Source organism: Octodon degus, unplaced genomic scaffold (genome assembly GCF_000260255.1).
Source record: "Octodon degus isolate 3935 unplaced genomic scaffold, OctDeg1.0 scaffold00032, whole genome shotgun sequence".
NCBI classification, from domain to species: domain Eukaryota; kingdom Metazoa; phylum Chordata; class Mammalia; order Rodentia; family Octodontidae; genus Octodon; species Octodon degus.
The window spans coordinates 4,421,847-4,426,952 of NW_004524608.1; the positions used below are offsets into that span (position 1 = coordinate 4,421,847).

A 5,106-nucleotide genomic window follows, 5' to 3' on the forward strand; every position below is an offset into this window, starting at 1 on the left:
AAGGGGAAAGAAAGTAAAAGGAAATTATATAGTGGGGGAAAGACTATAGGTTGAATTGGGGCCTGAAGGTGGCTAAACTAGAAGCCTTATTTAATTTGGGAGAAATCAAGGATAGAGAAGAGGATATGGAAATAGATACTGTTTCACCTTCTCACCTCCTGCAGGAGGCAGAGGCTAGATGAGGTTCTGCTCTAGGAGAGAGTTAATAGGTAAAGGAGAAGGTATTGGGGAGAGAGAAATGGGAAAGAGATCCTAGGTGGAAGGTGATCTCTGCTGGCAGAGGAAGAGGAGAGGGTATTGAGGGCTACAGGACATGTGGAGATGTGGGGCATTCAACAAGGAAGACTTGGAAAGTGGAAAAGGATGGGCAGAAAATTGACTGAAAAAGTAAAAGAAAACTGACCCATCAGTCACTATAGACTACTTGCAACTGCCATGGATAAGTGTTTTTAAGTCCTAAATTTTGACAGTATAATGTTCTTGCTTAGGTTGTTAATTATCAACTGTGTAGCAGAAGACAATAAGCAGTTTTAGTTGCATGTCTTCCCTCCTAGATACAGGATTTTGAAGCTTTTCATGACGGAGAAGAAAGTCAAGGCTATGGGTGGTTGGAGGTCAAATAAAGTGGGTGAGACCTTCAGACAGAAGAAGGAAGGGGAAAAAAAGTCAGGGGTTCTCTCAGTCACAGTGCCACCAGTAGAAGACCTGTATGTTGCCTGTGCAGAAGGGTCAGGCCTATGGCACAATTTTCCCCAGGCTGGAAAGGACCAAACCAGCACTAGGACTTTCAGACAGATAGAAGCAAAAAGTAAAGTCCTCAAGAAGAGACCTAGTACTTCATGTAAACTCTAGGAGATGAGTGCAGAAGGACTGTGGATTCAAGTCTTCCTACAGGACACAGCTAGAATACGAAGGGCATGGAAGATGTGAACCATGCCAGCAACCCAGGGGCCTGTGTGACACCTAGAGAATTCTCCACCCACCCTCAGCAGGACATGCCTTCTCAGCAACTTTCCTCAGAAGAGGTACTCTCAGCATAGGTGAAGGGACTAGAATAATGCAGATCATCAACTCTGGCCACCATAGACTTATGCTAAAAATACATCCTAGAAATATATCAGAGGAAGTAACACAAATATTAGGATGTTAAACAGCACTTGTTTGCCTAACCCTTTAGTAAAAGCAGAAATGAAAAAAAAAATAACTGGAAAAAAGTTTGAGATAAGTGAAATGAAATACAACATAAACTTTTTTGGTGATGTCTTTTCCAGATAAGTGAAGAATTTAAATATAGAAGTAAGACAAAATTGTATACTCTCAACTTCTGGATAGTACTGGTGTCCACCGTGAATATGAGTGTATTTTAATAGTTTCCCAAGGATAGGAAACCTGGTCAGAGAGTACCTGGCTTTTCCTCTTTCCTCTCTTTTCAATAGGGGGAATCTCCTGACACAATCTAGTGCTTATCTGCCTGTGAGGACATTACCAGATAGATGAGCCTCAGCTCTAATGCCTCCCTGTTCTCTCTTGGGGGTTGAGTTAGGACATAGTCTCTCTAGGTCATCCAGAAGACCCTACCCAAGAGCAGGAGTTGCCTGACCATACCTCGAAATTTGAAGTTGTTGCTTAAGGATGAAGTGATGGAGAGACTTGCATAGGTAGGCTGAGACTTGCCATGGCCAGTACCACCTGTTGTCTGAGATGATAAAGACTGTAGCATCAATGACCAGGGACAGGAAAGACAGAGCATAGAGAACAACGAAATAGGTGAGGGACTTTAGAGCTCTGACATGAATCTGGTTGCTTAGATCTTGAGGGTCGTGGGAATTGCCCTGCATTCCCTCACCGTGTTTCCTCAGAAAACCAATCTACAGAAAAATTGAGACCAGAAAAAGAGCATGGAATTGATATTGGGACCAGTTTCAGAGGCATGAAATAGTGAATGTCTAGTCTCTTGTTCCACTCCTTATCCGTCCTGTTCCCAGAATTGTTCAGGATGAATGCTTGACATGTGGGGAAGTTGCCCCCAAAGAACAGCACAGTTACTGATAGGGAAATGAGGACAGGGCCCAGCAGGAACCAGGCACCAAATGCTGGGAAACTCCACTTCAGAGGGAGGGCAGGTTGGGCAAAGTTGTCAATCTTTATACAGAATGGGACCTGGAGTCAGCTAGCAAACCAGATGATGGATGAACATAGAGAACTTAGCTGCCAAATAAGAGTCTTGGAGAAGTCAACCTGGTGGAAAAAATATGAGGTGCTGTCCACCAGCCTATGACACTGCTGGAGGAGGCAGCAGGTACCTAGGGCAAGAAGAGTCATGTCTGAGGGGAGCAGCCTACCAGGAAGCAGCCTCGCCCAACTCAGCATCAGCACAATGGGTCCATTGGCTTTGAGCCTCAGGACACTCAGCAGGACAAAGAGGGATGTGAAGAAGGTTGTCAGGGCTGGATCCATTCTGGTCCCTTCTCCAGTCACCAGAGATCAGATGTCTTGGTTCCTGGGCTCCTATCTGTCCCCACCCTCAGTCCTTCTGTACAGGATATTTCAGTGTCTATAATTTGGTTGATTCCTTCCTGTTCCACCCTCAGAGGAGCAGGTGGGTAGAGAATGCGCCTCAACTCAGTGTATCATTCTCAAGACACATAGTGGTAGAGGAGAGATAGAGATGGAGATGGAGACTGATAGACAGACGGACAGACAGACAGACAGACAGATAGACAGAGTACATATACCAGCATAGCCAGATCTCTCGGGAAAATAGTAACACTATTGGCATCTGTGTCACATGAGCCTCTGTCATATATACACTGTCATCCACAAGCACTCATCCCTTCAAGGTCAACTACATCTATCCACCTTCCCATTCATTGCTAATTAAATCATTTATAGACCCTGAGGTATAAATGAGGATTGGTTATTTAAACAGATTTTGTTTCCAGTGAGAGGAATCACTTTGTTTGTTTACAGGACTAAAAACACTTATTTCTTACTGGCTGTGGGATAAAACCACCCGAGACTCTATGTATGTCCTCAGAGTCAAGTGAGCTCTTTAACCATGGTCAATTACATTATCACACCACATAGCAAGTCTGAGAGAAGATGGGGTCCGTGCAATCATGAGAAAGACTTACTTCACCTTTGTTGTATGGACAGGCAAGAATTAAGTCACAATCCTCATCAACACTGAGAGCAGAAAGGTTAAATGCCAGGGGCCATGGGATCACTTTGTATTTCTGTACTATTCTTAGATGCCATAGCTTAGGAGGGATATATACATCCTATCTTCTAACAAGCAACATCATAAAGGTCCCTAAAAGACTATGTAGAATGACAAAATTGTCTCCACATGGCCTTCACCTCACATAGTTAATACTTAAAATTGCTTGTGGGTGTGGGCCAGAGGTAAGGGAGCAGGCCTGACAACCCAGCAGTCAGGAGACTAAAGCAGAAGGATCACTGCAAGTTTGAGGTCACCCTGGGCTCCATAGTAAGTTAAAAGCCATCATGAACTATGTAATGAAACTCAATCCCATAGGAAATCTGTTATGTGTGGTGAAAACCTATTAGAGCTGCCACCTAAGCAAATATCAACTCTATGATATGCTGCTGTTAACTGTACTACCATGTTATGCACTCAGAGCAACTGAAATTTGGTTTGAGTTGGCCAACATCTCATGCTGTCTTTCCCTCATCCCAGCACAGATAAGTCCCACTCTGTTATTCTCCTACAAGTTTAGTTACTTTAGGTTTCCCATATGAGTGAGCTCATGCAGGCTTTCAGTGTGTGGAGATTTCATTTAGTGTGGTGTCCACCAGGATCATTCATTTTGTTGCTGACAGCGCTATCATATTTTAAAGGCTAAATAACCTTCCTCGTGTGTAGAGGTCATTTTTTTTCATGTATTCACCTGTTGATATCCTTTGATAATTTTCACCTCTGGCTATTTTGAATAATATTGGAATGAACATGGAAAGGTAGATGTCTTTTGTCTGTGATGATTTGATTTCTACTAGATATATACTACACTGATTTGAATATGTTATATTTGAGTAGGAATTTCTGCTGCGTACCAGGAACCCCCAGACCCAGTCCTAGCCAGGCCCGGTGAGTGTGTGGGAGAGCTTCCAGCTACCCTATGTGGTGGGACCTACTACTGGTCCCAGCCCAGGCGCAGTGTGGGTGAGACCCTCTTCCATCCCATTGGGACGTCCCTCACCACTCTACAGCACCTCACCCACCCTGCCTGCCAAGTAGGAATTTCTGCTGCATTCCTGGAACCCCCAGACACAGTCCTAGCCCAGGCCCAGTGAGTGTGTGGGAGAGCTTGTGGCTACCCTGCACCGGCTGGACCTACTACTCATTCCAGCCCAGGTGCAGCTTGAGTGAAACCCTCTTCCACACACTTGGGACACACCCCATCAATCCAGAGTACTCCCACGCACCCTGCACAAAAGGTAGGAATTTCTGCCATGTTCAGGGAACCCCCAGATCCAGTCCTAGCCCAGGCCTGCTGAGTGTGTGGGAGAGCTGCCTCTCTCCCCTACTCCAATATGTCCCCTCCAAGCTCAGCTCAGGCCTGGCATACAAGCCTGGGGTGAAACCCTGCAGCTGCAATCCCTGCAGAAAGTGTAGAGGATAGAACCACTCAGCCAGTCCAGGAGCAGAAAATATTGCCAGAGGGACACAACAGTTCACCCCCAAAGGGCAGCAGCAGGAAGGAGCTGGGCACAGCAGCCAGACCCAAGCCAGGCACAGCTGGATAAATCCAAACTTTGTAGATCTGCACCTGAACTTCTGTACGTGCTAAGGTTATAACTGCAATGAAGATCTACAACAAAGGTCATAAGACAGTGCTATACAAAATGATGAGAAGGAACAAAATGCAACCTCAGAACCCAAGCTCACCCTTAACAAGTGCAGAGGACACTAACAGAATAAACTGGGAATCACACAGCTGAAAGCAATGAATCAACGGCTTCTGAAATAAAGAAAAACTGCAGAAAGGTATAGAGGAACTCAGATTGGAAATAAAAAAAGAAATCCCTGAATTAATAACATCTGCAGTAAAGAATCAAATGAAGAAACATATGGAGGAAACCCAA

The 5,106-nt window shown here is 44.8% G+C and overlaps 1 pseudogene; it reads right to left on the reverse strand.

Moving 5' to 3' along the window:
• Positions 1-1,574: 1,574 nt before the first annotated feature.
• On the reverse strand, positions 1,575-2,457 carry LOC101583756 (annotated as a pseudogene).
• Positions 2,458-5,106: the final 2,649 nt, after the last annotated feature.